The following is a 16,209-nucleotide window of genomic DNA, read 5'->3' as shown; positions in this document are numbered from 1 at the left end:
ATAGTAATGATCATATCATACTCTTATGTCGTCCATCATTAGTGTTAGTATAACTTTGTTGGAGGCAAAAGGGTCGTCCCTTTTTAAGTTTAAGCTGCTAGTCACGAAATGGACCTATAGCTCTATCAGTATAATATCCACAAAATTAAAAATTTTACATTTAAACGGAACATATCTTATACTTAAAGGATTAAAATGAAATAAATTTTAAAGACTAAAATATCTTTGTTTAAAGTATATAGACCAAATTAGTGAGAGTTAGGACATAACTCCAAGCTGACAGTAGAATTGAGCCACAAATTTGAAATTGAGCTGAACTTTGAAACCCTGTGGATTTTCCAGAGACCAATCTCATTCTTTCTGGAAACCAAGGCAGAGAGTGTATCAGAGATTGTTGGTTGCAGCTGGGGCAAACATATCCATTGGGATTCATAATTTGGTCCTGGCTCCTTCTGTTGTATATTCAGTTTTGATTGATGCTGATCACAGCGGTCGAAAACTTTCTAAACAAAAGCTTTTACCCTTTTCCGGGGTCTAAACCATAGAGTCTTTTTACAGTTTGATGATGGCAGGCACCGCACGGCCTATTGCTCTCTCGGTTCTTTTCCCACAGTTACTCTCTTGTTTGCCCGGTCACTGACTGGTACCAACCAGTTCTCATTTTATTACAATGTTCACGTGATTTTTGCTGTTTTAGAGGTGAAAATATCACTAGTTATCTAATCCTAAAAAATTTCCTCCCTCGATGAAGATGCCCATCTGGAATTTACGAGTAAATGGGCTATGATGTATCTTTCTGAGTTTTGAATGAAACTTCAAACCAAAGCTAAGTACAATTTCAAGATAATATTTGTAGTCAAGAATCCAACATATGGTTTAGCACAATAAACTCTGATTCGTTAGTTTCTCCCCGTTTGCTTTTAACCTCCCCTTCTCTTTTGCAAAGTCTACAAGATGAATCCAAACTTCGATTATAATCATGATTAACAATACAAACTTATAATTACTCATGAAGTTGTACAAAACCTGCAAACTTTGTATTACTCGAGAAATTCTCATTTACCAAATGTAAGAGTCAGAGTTTTTGGACTTTTCTTGATTATAACCTGTCGCACGAGTCCTTGAATGACTCGAAGACACACGAGCTGGTGGATATTTGTGCAGCTCGTGCTAATATTTGATTTCCCACTAATGCATGCTTCATTGGAAACTTTTTTTTTTTGCTAGTAATGATGAGCTGCATGATCAATTGCGCATATAATAGTCAAAATTCGAAACAATTTATTGCCATTATGGACTTTTTGCTTGCTTTTTTTTTTTGTCGAAGATCAATTTGATTGCATAAACTTGATATCACAAGATTTTGTACAACACCTCTACTTCCATTGTAATCATTTTGTGCACTCTCTTGGAGTCACGTGAAAAAACTTTTTTCCCATTCAACATTTCTAACTAGTTGGACAGCAAGCTTTGCTAGCATATGTGCACACTTGTTTTCTACTTTATCAACTTTTCGCATTTGAGGTTTGAAAGAAGCCATTTATTGCTGAAGAAGAGGAGTTCACAAATTTGCATTTGTTTGCGGTCTACGACTAATCCTGTTCGATCCGCATTCACAACTTTAATGATTTACTTCACAGTTAATAACATATTTTGGGATTAAGTATAGTATTTACCAAATCCATAATTTTGATTAAAACTAGCCAATCATACTGGGTGTAAGCCCACACGAATTGTATATCACATTTGTAATGTGGGCTACTTGGGGCATGCGTTCTTCGTAATCAAAGCCCAAAGAATTTCAACGGACTCCAATTTCCATTGGAGTTCCTTGAATGTGTTGGATACGTGTAAGGGTCCCCTTTTTCTCAATTTTTTCATGGATCAGTTGGAAAAATGCCATGAGACCCTTGACGTCTAGCCCGAAAATGATTTACTGTGAATTCCTAACCCTTCAAAGGCTTGGGGAAGTCTTCACAGAAAGAAATCTCGATGCATTAGTATTCAATAGACTTTTCTTCCTTAAAAACCTATGGTGCTCGCCAACTTTCTCGAACTAAATTGTGGCCGCGTAACGATCTAGGCAATGTCTCAAAGAGAGAGTCGGTGAAATAAACACGTCTGGCAGAAAGACCTTATAAAGCTTTACTATTCTCAGGGAATGGCTTTGGGTCTTTCCTGCCCAACTTAGGTGGAATGAACTATTTAGGCGTCTTTTCAAGGGGTCCAAGCCATCAATAAGATACCGTTCTAGAAGAGTTAGAATTCTAACATTGACCTATGAACCACCGAACACTTTCAGTTACACAGTTTCTATAGGGTGTAGGACTCCCAAAAGGTAACGAAGGCATGCAAAGGTTTTCTCGAGTTGAACGGAGATAGGCTTTCCAGTGTAAAGCCAGAAGGGAGTTTGATTGCAAGACCCGCTCGTTGAACAAGAATGAAAGTCAGCCTTAGTGATTCGATCGGTGCCGTCGCTCAACTCAACGGATAAAAGTTATTCATTTACGTCTAATAATGAAAAATAGAACATTTAAATTAATTAAATAGAATTAAATTTTTTAAATAAAACTTGTTCCTAAAAATAAGTGATAAGTTATTCATTTTTTTTTCATTTTTCTATTTATTAACTCATAATTCGATCTTGGTAACTAACTATTTGCAACTTGACAATACGAAAGAGACTTTTCAAGTAATTAAATATTATTCAATGGATGAAAATGGAAAATTTTATAATCCTGATCCATCCAATAATATTATTTTGAATCCATTGAATTTGAATTTGTATTTTTGCCATCACAATTATTGTGAAAAGATATCTACAATAATAAGTCTTGGACAGTTTATTTGTGAAAATATGTGTATAGTTAAAAATAGACCACACCTAAAATTGGGGCAAGTTATATTTATTCAAGTTAACTCCGTAGTAATACGATCAGCTAAACCTCATTTGGCCACCTCAGGTGCAACTGTTCATGGCCATTATGGGGAAATCCTTTACGAAGGAGATATATTAGTTACATTTATATATAAAAAATCGAGATATAGTAACATAGCGCAAGGTCTTCCAAAAGTGGAACAAGTATTAGAAGTGCGTTCGATTGATTCAATATCGATGAATCGACAAAAGAGGATTGAGGGTTGGAATAAATGTTATACTTAATGTGATATACACTCATATGTATCACATTAGTGCTTAACAATCCAGTAACTTAATGGGTTCAGATTTCAAACTTTAGATTTCATATTTGAGTTTTCAAATTTCAGTTTAATGAAATGAACCAAACTTTTGTTTAGGTTACTTTCTTTTTTTTTTTCCCCACCAAAACAACTTATTACAATTGCGCGGAATCATAGTTTGAATCCACTTGAATGCCTCTGTTTAACAAAAAGCTAGAAGCCACAAAATAACTCATTAGATTTCAGTGCTTAAACTGTCCAAACTGTTGAGAATTTAGTCTTAGCCGTTTAGATTTGTGAACAATGTTGACTTCTAAATGTGCAAGTCCCTTGAATCTACAATTTGCAACCCGACTTCATCTTTGAGAACCACTAAATTCGCCAAAATAGTGCCCCCAGAAAAACTCATATTTTCAATAATTATCGGGGTGACAAACAAATTTAAGAGACATTAATGTTGACAAGATATTTCACGGAGAAAGATGGTGTAGGAAGCCAATTACGTGAAAGTAAACTTCTATATAATTAACAAGTTGCAACTTTTTGACCATTAGAGTAATTCAAAGTTTAGTTAAGTACGGTAATAGAAAGTGAGCCGTAAGCCAACAAAAGAATGTCTGCCAGTATTTAGCATGCTTTTATTAAAGTTTAGTTAACCATCTGTTTTTGCTTTTATTGCTTGATGTAACAAGTTCACCTGCCCCCTGAATTACACGAAATCCTCAACCCCAGTTCAACGAAGGAGACCAATACAAGTAAATATTCTTAGCATTTAAGTCCCCTAAGATTTGAAAATTTTGCTTGAAATTTCAATTAGGACAACGGTGACAAGGTCAAATATTTTCGAGCTACATTGGCGACATTCGCCTGCTACTTCGGAGAAAGAAGATGGGTTTTGCAGGAAGAAAGGTTGGTTCTTCGTTGACAAGTGGAAAGAAATTTAGTTTAGACGGTAATAGAGATGATATCATGTTAGATTATTAAAAGCTTAAAATATGTTCAGTGATAACTCCTATATTTCATGGGTGCATGTCACATAATTTCTTTTGGCATTCTTGACCTATTCAAACGTTTGTGTGTGGGCATGTACCCACTTAATGGCATTTAGATGGGCACAATCACTTCACAGGCAATTTCGGTTGAGGTTTCATACATTTTTTTCAAAAAATAAAAAATAAAAAAAGGAAGCAGAAAAATTTTAATGATTTTTTTAGAAAATTAGGATTTGCCATCTAATTAATTAACATTCAAATCCTGATTCCACTCTAGCACATATTTAAATTAACAGCTACGTACTTATAATTAGTTTGCAGTTCAAAATATGCAAATTAATAATAATCCCTATTTCAAGTAAGTCACAAATGATAACATGCATATGTTCATGGAACGCCAGCAGCCACTCACTATGAAATTGGAGCCACACAAAAGTCATTAATGGTTGCCTTCTATTTGTTTTCTTCTTTTCGGGTTAGTTTAGAACATACTGTCAAGTCAATATTTAAATGCTTAAGGACAATTAAACAAGTGGGCGTGTCTCTATAAATCATTCCTAAATCATGTTTAGTTTATTAATGGCGTGCAGAGATCTATTGACCAAAAAGAAGAGCATATTGGAGCTCTAATATAACGACAAACCAAGGTCACAATCCTAGTCTTTCATCGTAGAGCTCGAAAATCAAGAAAGATTAGCAAAAATAATCCACTACGATACGCTGTTATGTAAGGCCTGTAATCTAATTCTTTTTCTTAGATACAAAATAAATTTTTGGAGGTTCAATGCTAAAAAAATCAAAGCAAAAGAATCCCATGAAAGCGTTGCTTGATTGAATCCCTTTCACGCTTGGTCAACAAGAATTTGCCAAGTGCCACATCAATAATGTTTTTTAACCTATAAACGATGAAGGCGGAGGTAGCTGGTAAACTGTCGTTGTTAAGAGGATTAATTATGTATAATCCTACAGTGCATGTAATTAAGTTAACTTATATTTTGAAGTCTTTAATGGTTACCCTAAAAAAAAAAAAAGTCTTTAAGGGTTTGGCTTTATGATTAATTCAATCCATGTATAGAACACAATTAAATGGCCATCAGGGGGCTTTTGTGGGATAGAAATTTTTGTTGCCTGTTTGAATGAAACATCTAATAGTAATATTATATCCTCTAACCTTAGCATACTCTAATACATTATTGAGTGTACTAAGCTTGTTCTAATCTTTGGTTGATGAGTTTGGCCACATTTGGCTTTCGAGTATCAACGTTTTCATCCTTGTATGTGAACAAAGACTCAGTTAGAATATGATGTGATATATTCAATTGGCGCTATTCGTAAATCCTATTCTTATTTGGTGGCACAAGTACGTGTATTCAATACATGCTAACTTTATGTATAAGCTTTTGAAATCAAAAGGTGAAAACAATAGTATGTTAATGATGGTGATGGTACATTAGGCCATTCAATGTGAAAGGATGGACACACTGCATCAGTTCATCAAAACTTTTGTCGTAATATTAACTCTTGTTATATTTTATGTGGATTAATCTTTTTTACGCAAATAATATTTATATTAATAGTCCTGAAAATATGCTACATTTCTCTTAATTTAAATTTAAATTATTTCAAATTTTACATAACACGTAACCATTAGTGTATGCAAGATTAATCTATATTTATCTGTTAGTGTTGCAGGCTCATCATATTTCACTTAATACTTCAACTTAATTCTCAAGTCACAGATTGCCCAGTTGGGTAACTGGGATGGCCAAACTTTTTTCTTTTGAAGCAAAAAGACATTTACATATCAATTGACTGGAAGATCCGCATGAAGACCCAAAACTTCTCGTTGGCGTTTCTTATCAAAGTTAAGAAAGTAACTAGTATATTCGATTAAGCTTCAGACTGTGGTTACTCCGGAATGATAAGATCTTAAATGAATCAGCTTCACATTTGGATAGGATTGCAGGAGATTGAAAAGATCAGATGAATCATGACTGCTTCTATCATAAAAGAAACTGGCCGTTTCACAATACCAAAAACACGTTCTTGGACTTTTTCTCTGTATCATTTATAGCTATTTCTTCTTAAGGTGAAACACGATGCTTGGACAGTTGGACTCATCTTCTAGTGATTATCCAATCGTAACTCTATTGTTATCACTTGACTTTTTGTATATATATATGGTAGGTTAAGTGGAATGTAGGTTAAGAGTTCCCTATGGACATCCATTAGAAAAACTCGTAAAAATAAGTTCCAACATATATTCTAACCAGATGAAGATGAATCATTGTAGCCTTATAGATCTAACAGTCAGATCTGATTAAAAGCTGGTTCAAGTTTAAAGAAAATTTAGATCTAACAATAATAAATGAAGAAACTGCAGATTTAAGAAACTGCATTTGTTTGGACAAGCCAAATTTGGTTTCCAAAATTTGTTTTCACAAATCCCAATCACCTTTTTATCTTCCCAATCACCTTTTTATCTCACATACATCACATCACAAAAAGTGCTACAGTAAATATCTCAAATAAATCATCCAAATAAACTCTTATCCAAACAATAGATCTACAAAACCTCAAATTTTACGAAAAAAGGAAAAAAATACTGAAACAAACTCTCACAAGGAAAAACCCTAAAAGATAATAAAATTCTTACTAGAATAATTTAGGAGAGAAGAAACTCTCCTATGAAATTTTAGGAGAAAATTTATTTCTACAATAGAAACTAAAAAATGTTTCTATTTGTAGAAACATTTTTTAGGAGAGAGAGAGAGAGGGCCCTCCCATAAGAAACGATCAAGATTGAGGAGATTTTGACCGGAGGCGTTCTAGCTTTGTTAGAAAATTTCAAAGCACACCATTCTGCAAAAAGTTGAGTACCAAGGAAGATACTACTTGCAAGTAAAGACCATTCCTAATTTTCCCTTTCACATTTAATGAACCTTGAATTGAAACTGATCAAAAGCTTTTAGTGGTGGGTCTAACCCCAGCCTAACCAAAAGGCAAGCCATGCCTGTTTCAATATTGAATTTGACGGATCAATGATCTCTTCCTGGTTTCAATATTTTTTTTCTTTTCTTTTTTAAATCTCTTTGTTTATCTTATTCTGAAACCAGAATCAAAAGAATTCTCCTCCTACAGCAAGACTTAAGAGCCAAAATTGCCTCAGTGATGCAAGGGCAAGTGCGAGTTGGCAACGTATTGCCCATATCTTGCTCTTTTCTATACTAGTAAAATCCCAAGAAGGTGTTCTTTTTTTTTTTTCTTTCTGGGGTGTGGTAAGAAAGTGTATTTGGTCAGTTGGTAAACTTTTTTATTTTTTTATTTTATTTTGGTAGAACTAGTCTTGTCATGTTCGAGCACGTTGGTTGAATTTGAATATCATCACGTCGACTTCGGCCTGGCAATTAAAAAAAGCAAAGGAAGGTCAACACCGTTTTGAGACTTGAGAGTTTGATTAGAGATAGGCCCATCGTCTCTTTTAAAGTTTAAACAACTACTACCATGCTCTCGAGGTGTGGAAATGGGATTGGCAGAAGAGACTTTTGTTTGATGAACACGGCCAGTTCATTCTTGAGTAATCTTTACAGCAAACGGCAAGTCGTCGTTGAACAAAAAAAAAAAAATAAGAAAAAGGAATTACATGCAACAAATTTTAAAACAAAGAACGCACTATAAATTCTCCAAAAATCAAAGGTATATATAGTTTAGTATTGCATTTGAGTGTATCTTTACAGGTTCATAAATATGCAACCATAGTAAGAACAAAAAAATCACTGCCTAGCTAAACTTTTGATTGTGTTGGGCGTCAAACTTCTAAGTCCTATCCTTCCAAAATTAAACCACTTGAAAAAAAATATACATAGATAACGCTCATGTTTGTTGATGAATTACCGAAACAAACAATAGAAAGAGATGTGTCAGGATGAATTTTGTGGTGCTGATTGCTGCAGCCTTCTCAATTTCCAGGCTCATTTTTCACCTCAAGATTGTGTCTCTTGGCAGGACCAGAAGGAGGGATAGGAACCCCTTTTGGAAGCGAGTTAAAAACCATATCTCTGTGCATCATATACTTCTGTTGGTAAGCCTTCAAAATCTCCAAGGACTTGGCTGAGGCTTCATTGCTCTTCGTCATCATTGTTTTCCCGGGTCTGCTTGCCGAGCTTGAGCCACAGAGCATGAAAATAAGGAAGGAGATGTATAAGATTCTCCATGAAAAAGATACACTTCTTGAAGATGAAGAAGTGACTGATGAAGAGGCCATTGCAGAACTTTGTTGTAGGGCTTTAGAGATGATGAGTAGTGGACAATTTTGTTTTAAGGCTTGTGTATATGTATATATATATATATATATGTGTGTGTGTGTGTGTGTGTGTGTGAATGTGGAGATGTGTAGGTGCATGGGGGTAGCATAAATGTTCTGCGAATTGGGATGTAAAAGACTAGGAAGGAGACGAAAAGTGTATCACACGCTATTTTGCATGTCAACGGCTGCCCGAATAATTCAATGACTCTGTAGCTTTGGGATGCCGGCCGGCTAACATTTTTCTTTTTCATTTCTTAAAGAGAGAAGTCAATTGTCAAAAATTTTTCCGTTGAAATTCCTTGCAATTATGAGGCAACAAGTTAAGGAAAATTATAATTTATTCTGAGTTGGAAAAAATTTATACTTGATCAGTGAATGAAGTATAAACCACCGTCAAAAGAGTAAGAAGGTAAAAGCAAATGGACTTCGTGCCGGTGCTAGCGGCTAAGCTTAAACATTTTTCTTTTTAATATTATTTTATTTGTATAAAAAATATATTTTTCAATCATTTTTTTTTATCTTCTTAAATAATCATCATTTTATCTTACACATATCACGTTATGAAAGATGTTACAGCAATTATTCTAATGTTTCAGACACTATTCCATCCGAATACAGCATTGATCGACTAATTTCAGCAATCTTATTCGTTTAAATTACTGTAATGGGAAGAAAAAAAAAAGGCTTTCTTTCTTTGTAAAGTTTTGGCACTGCATTTTGGTTGGTTTAAAAAGTCAGGATTTGGGAAAAGAGTCAGGATTTGACAGCCACCTAATTGCTGTCACTAATTAATCAGTAATACTCCAATAACTATGGCCTCACTTATATGATGTCCCAAGACCAGAAGGCCTCTAAATCTGGAGTCACTTCATAATGCTCAACAAACGCATATCTATCTTCATTATTTTTAATAAGAGTTCTTCCAGCAGTGCAGCCGATACTGATATAATCGGCTGCAGAAGAAAAGAAAGCATATCTGTGCTTTGCTATTCAACTCAGACTTCGAATTTCCACAAGCCAAATTGAAAATTAAGTTCAACAAGGGGATCTTTTGCGTGAGAAGCTACCATAAGAAACCAAGCCTCATCGGGTCCACTAGTTCTGGATTCTATCTAACTTGAAAATGATGGATATCCGGATTTGAACATAATCTTGGTGTTAGTCACTTAGATCTTTCTTCGATTGAGCAATTGACTATCTCATTCCTTCATTTCTTTATCACTTGGTTATTGCTTAATTGTTCCTTCATTAATGCAAAGAATCGGCCCTAAGAAAAAAATGGCACGTTATCGTAGATTCCAATTATTATAGTACAACATTTGTACCCTTCATATATATTCCTTTTTGTTTATTGTCAATTGTGAAAAAGCCTTTCTCCAAGCACTCTTTCTACATTTCTAAAAGGACTTAATAAAACATAAATTGTTAATTTTTTTTGGTGTGTGTGTGTGTTTATGATAAGGGTACTTAAATTAGTTTTTTTGTATTTGTTGGTTGGCGGTGTGGGAATTAAAAATCACAGGAACATACAAAAGAGAAATATGGCCCGCGTCACAACTTTGAACTTGGAGTTGCACCATTCAACAAGTGGCACTGGAATAGTGGTCAAGCTTCAGATCAAATAGAAAAATAGGAGAGATTCAAATGTCAAAAGTCAACTCAAAGTTGCAAAAATGTGCAGTGTTGACGAGAAATAGGGGGAGAAAATACAGGGCAATTGACGGAATTAGACCGACATCCGATGGAGATGGTAAACGTAGCGTGTTAAGGTTGGCAAAAACGGTGACTGGAAAGAATTAGGTAGTTGAGAAATTGGAATTGGTCTTATTCAAGGTGACAGATTTTACTAGTTCATGTAGTAGCTGTTGTATGACATTATTATCGGACTAATTTTAATGCTAAGAAGATTGGAAAATTTAGGAACATAATAATTAATGGGACGACAGCTCACTTTATATTGCAGGCAACCTTTTTTTTTTTTTTTTTTTTTTTTAAGGACAAGACACACGGGGCCGCGCGGGGGCTGTGACTAAGGAGGAAGTGCCCTGAATTTTGCTCCATATGGAAAGCCATTATTGTTGTATCAACTCTGGGACTTGGACATCTTATGACCGTCGCTCATTCATGCTCTGCCGAATTCACTGCTTCTACAATCGTCATCCACAGGAATTAGGTCTGCTTATTGCTGCACAATTCTGATTTCAGCTTATCCCATCTTCAGAAATCAGCACATCTTGAAAAAGAGGAAAAACAAAAGATGAGGAAATTTGGTTGAATGTAAATGGTAAATTTTTGGTCCAACTAGTGAAACGACTGAAGTGCACATTTGAGTGCAGCACCTATTCTTGTGCAATCCAACTAGATGGAAGTTTTAAATAAGCCAAATATAAAGTATAAATCGTGTTTACTACTTTGCTTTGTGTTTGTGTGCGACTCTTTGTGCGTTTATTGGTGCAGGTACAACCGTACAGGTTAACTTCTTTTTTTTTTTTGGGTGTGTGTGTGGGTGTTTTCTGGTGCAGGTACAGCCGTACTGGTTAAGGTTTTTTTTTTTTTTTTTTTTTTTTTGTTTTACGTCCTCAATTTATACTGAATATATGGACTCTTGGATTGTTCCGTTGACATATTTTAAACCAAGAATTTTAATAGTTTAAGAAATTGATTTGTTATTTGATAACTATATTGGATTTGGTATCACAGTTGGTTTAGGGAATACAAGAATTTTAATAGTTTTAGATTTGGTATCGCAGTTGGATTAGAAAATAGATTGAGTCATGTTTTGGTATTATAATTAGAATGGGATTTGTGTTATATTTCTCTACTCAAGGAGTTGGAGTCCTGAGTTTTTTGTAGTTGAGGAAAACTAATAAATTGAAATAGAATATTTTATTTACTCCAGTAACTTTTTTATTGTTTATTATTTTTAAGATTTTAATGTTACTTCCGCTGCTTAATTTTTTGTGCTAACATATTCACTTAGATGATAAATATGCCAATGAGGTATTTATCTCGTTGGTAAGATCGTGACTCTAAGACTTAGAGGTTTTGAGTTCAAATCTCGTATATTCCTCCATATTTCTTAAATTTTACCCTTGTCCTGTCGGGAAAAAAAACCCATTATAGCTTAAAAAATCACTTAAATGGTAAGCATATTCTTCATGATGTTTAGCAGCTGGCAACAACAAGAGTTTATTGTTGTATCGTCATTAATGTTAGAGCACAATGTATACAGCCATGGATTGTGAAACAAGTAATCTGGCTGTGACTATACTGATGTGCTAGTCCAAATAATTAATTGCTTTGAAAAATGTTTCTGCACAAAATTCTCTACGCAATAGCTTAATTCTTGAAAGTATATAAAAAGAAGTAAATTTTTTGTCCTCTTTGATCTTAGACATGTATAGGATTTTGCGTTCAACTCGTAAGAAAAACAAGTAGCATGATGGCATGATACTGCTGTGATAAGAAATTTAGTCTAATAAATGCCTTTACACCGTTGAAATTATATACACAGCCTTCCAAAGTCAAATGACAACAACGCAAAATTCCAACAAAAGTCAGTCATATATCTTGCACGTTTTCTCGTGGTCCGTCTCGGAAGGGCCATGGTACTATATTTTCTGCCCGTATTAATGCAGAAAAGAAAAGTGAAGTGGGCTGGCTGCAACCATCTGCGTATAGAATCGTACGATCCTATCCCTCCGTTTATCCCAACTTCTAAAGATAAACTGCAGCCAACAAGCATATTAATTGCTGTGATCACTAGCTTTAAGCTCTCATAATGTCGAATCGATTGTGCCTGCAATAAAACAGATTCCTACTGGTTTGGTGGCTGTGGAATCTTCTTCTTCTTTTCTTATAAATCTAAAAAATTTTGGGTTTAATGAAATGCCTATTCCTCTTATGTTAAGGAAGTTTTGATCTAATAACTAATGTTAAGGCCTCAATAAGTGAAGATTTTGGTTCCAATTTCCCCTTTTCCACATTTTTTACCAATAACAATGCTGCACAATGACCGGATGTCAGAGTTGTATTAGTGGACGATGTGTAAGAATTTCTATTAGTAATTTGTGGTTTTAAGGGCATAATCTGACTCGCAGTAATAATCGGAGCTAAATCAGTCCAAACTTTTTCGTTTTGAAAAAAAAATGCTGTACAATGACTGGATGCTGTATACGATTTTAGAATGTGAGATTGACAATGTGATCTGAACCGACGTTGCAGTAGTTATAAATTGTTATGCACAAGTTGTGGACTCACGATCATGGACTATATTCTAAGTCCATTTGAGTTGTAAACTTTATTATGACAACATTTGAGCATGGCAACATGACTTTTGCTAGTTGGAGGAGATGGCTTTGGTAGAAGAGGATGGTAAACTGTAAAGAAAACAACTAGGCTTTTCTTGGGGCCAAACCCATTTCGAAGTCGTGATCCAAGATCAAAATGTAGAATTGTCTTCGAGCCTGCAACACCGGATGACCACCTTAGCCTTGTGAAGAAAATTATAGCGACGAGACGGTGAAAAGTTCACAATTCTGCTCTTACTGTACAGAAAATTGCAGAAGCAGCCTCTAAATCAAAGTTGAGATGGTAGAAACATTACTCAGGAGACATAAGGTTGACGAATCGGTTTTCAAGTTTTATTCTTTTCCCATTCCCTCTCCCTTTAAAAAAAAAAAAAAAAGAAGGAAAATTACAAAACTAAAATGTTTAGCAACATTCTTGATTGAAATAGCTCCTCAAGAACCTTGAGCTCAAAAGACCAGACATTGAAGAACTTGACATTATCTGTGGAGTACCAAGGGGTGGCCTGAATGACTGAATGAGCAGGCGCTGCTGGCACCGTCACCTAATCCATCTTTGTATTTGCGACATCACTTTGCATGATAAGCATTTCTGAGCATAAGGACCACGATAGGCAAAAGAAGTCAAGAAAGGACTATGATTAAGGCCCACCAAATTTGTACAGTGGCATGTGACTGTGCAGCTAAATCCTAGTACAAAAGCCCACATCGCAATAAGTTGAGCAATGGCAAGACACCAATCATCAAAATGTTAATGCATTTTATGCTTCAAAAAAAAAAATTTAAGGCATTTTAATAATTTGAGGATGGGGAGGTACAATTAGTACAGTTTGCACTGGTTAGTCAAGTTGCTACAACCAGCCCAAAGTGTTTTCTAACTTTCCACATGCACGAGATCAATCTTCACCATACTCTTCATACACTTTGCGAAGTTTCCCTCAACTGTTTACAGAAATTCAGGGAGCAGAGTTATATATGCACCAAAACTCCTTCACTCCCTAGTTTGAGTTTTTGAAGGAAATTAAACCAAGCGACTTTAGCTTCCTAACTATTTTTATATGCATCAAAAATTACTTCTGCTGCGCGTGTTTTTTGTTTTTGTCCCAACAAATGGTATCAGAACTCTAGATTTTGATCCTGAAACTTGTTTGTAAAATTGAAGTATGGATCCATATGATTTACCACATTGTGATGTTTTTATCTTCGATAGCAAAAACAATTATGAGATTTGGAGTTAAATGATGAAAACTTCTTTCAAACTATTGGAGTTTGGAATATTGTCCAAACAGGGTTCACAGAACTTGCAGAAGGTACGAAATTATCGAGTAGTGTAATTAAAGAATTGGAAAGAAATAAACAATTAAATCGCATAGAATTCCATTATCTTAGTACAAAAGTCCTGTTGCATGTAGTCAAAAAATTCACTCATGCAAAGTCAGCAGATGAGACTTGAAAATTTTCGATGAATTCTTATTGTGGTCATGGTGGAGAAATTGGTGACAAAGAAGAAGAAAAAGAATTTTTTGATACGGCAAAGAAAGAAAAAATTGAAGAAATTGTGGGTGCACTTAAAGATGAAGAATTTGTGATTGAAAAAGAAATTTCACATGTGATTGAGGAAAAAAAGTGAAGCCCTTGGTGATATGGAAGCTGTGATTGAAAATTGTGATGAGGTAGAAATTCTTGTTGAATTATTTAAAGAAAAAAAATCAAATAGGTGAATTAGTTGATATCAATTATGGAGTGGACGATTTAGTTGAAAATTATGGCATTATTTTAATAGATGGGATTGTTCAAGAAGACAAATTAAAGCAAAAATATAGTGATGTTGAAATCTTTAGTGATGGAAACTTTGATTTTATGTTGTTGGGAAATTGTCTTGGTGGCACGGATGAATTAAATTATGGAGTATGCATGAACATGTATAAGTTTTTCAATAAGAATGATCAAGTGAAGTAACTGTTCAAGAAGTACAAATTTCATCCACTACCGCGCATTAAGAAGAAATTGAAGATCCATGCAAGTTGAAGATTCATGCCGTTTATACTGCAATCGAATTGGTCATGGAAATTCAAACTCGTGATAACATTGGCAACGATAACATCAAAAGTTTGGTTTAAGGAAAGTAATGAAAGAAATTCAACCAAGCAACTTTAGCTTTCTAACTATTTTAATTTCTTATTTTGGTGTCCTGTTTGTTTAGTTTCCAAATTAATTTAGAAAATTGCAAGTCAATTCCAAATAAGTTTCGATTACAATTTTGTTTGTTTAGAAAGTTTTGCAGCCTCTAAATACTAGTACTCTAGTATGTTGTTATTTGAAGAGTTGAGTTGAGTCGAGTCGAGTCAAGTTATGAGACAGAAAAAGTTTCTAAATTGAGAATTGTGAGTTATCACAAGTAAAAGGCTATGATTTTATATTGTTATTATTGAGTTTTGAGTTAATAAAATTATTGAGTATTTATTTGTATATTTATTCTCCTTTTCTTCTTACATATTTTATATGTGTCGGTGGGTGTTTTTTTTGTGCCAATAGTTTCCTTGCGACAGATTGGAATCTGTGATTCATGCATGTCACCATAAATAATTATAACTAGTGTCAGAGGGCAAATTTCTAGGACGAGGGGCCTGGACGGTTGTCTCTTGTCCCAGGTAGTTCACGGCTTGGATGAGGCCTCAAAAATTTGTGCGGCTCAGATTACGTCTTGAAACTCGATTTTCACGCCGTGTGAGATCCATAAAAATGTTGTTCTATTGTTACTCGCTGTTGTTCTATTGTTACACCTTGTACAGATGATGTTACACCATGTACAAATGGTGTTACACCTTCCGAAGCGGTTGTTCTGACAACCGCTCTAAGTGCCAAAAAGTGTTTTCAGGCACTGCCAACTCGAAAATCAAATTGTTAAAATGGTACTCCCTAAGAGTGACTGTGAGTGCTCATCTATGGTAATTAGTTTTCAATATTATCAAATTTGACACCATAATAGAATTCCTTCTGAGGACTTAGACTTAATGTTCAAAATTGATGTACAGGTTTGTTTGGATTGGGTTTTATTTCCCCAAATTTATTTGCTTACATCATCATTACAATTTTCAATACACCTTTTTACCTTCCCAATTACCTTTTTATCTCACATACATCACATCACAAAAAGTGCTACAGTAAAAAATATCTCTAATAATTCACAATCCAAACAGAGAGGTAGTTTCTTTCACCCTCATAAGATACAAAGATATGGTACAAATGTGATTTTGATGTGTGAATTGTCAAGTAACTTTAGATGCCTTCGTTTAGTAGTTAAAGTTAAGACTCTAAGAATTAAAAAGTTTTGGATTTAAATCTCCCTAACCCCTACCCCCTCCCTGCTTCTCCCACCTGTTCTGTGCTGAAAATTTTTTATTTTTATAGACAGTAACTATAC

Source organism: Coffea eugenioides, chromosome 11 (assembly GCF_003713205.1).
Source record: "Coffea eugenioides isolate CCC68of chromosome 11, Ceug_1.0, whole genome shotgun sequence".
In the NCBI taxonomy this organism is placed as follows: Eukaryota; Viridiplantae; Streptophyta; class Magnoliopsida; order Gentianales; family Rubiaceae; genus Coffea; species Coffea eugenioides.
This window is presented reverse-complemented; position numbering follows the sequence as displayed.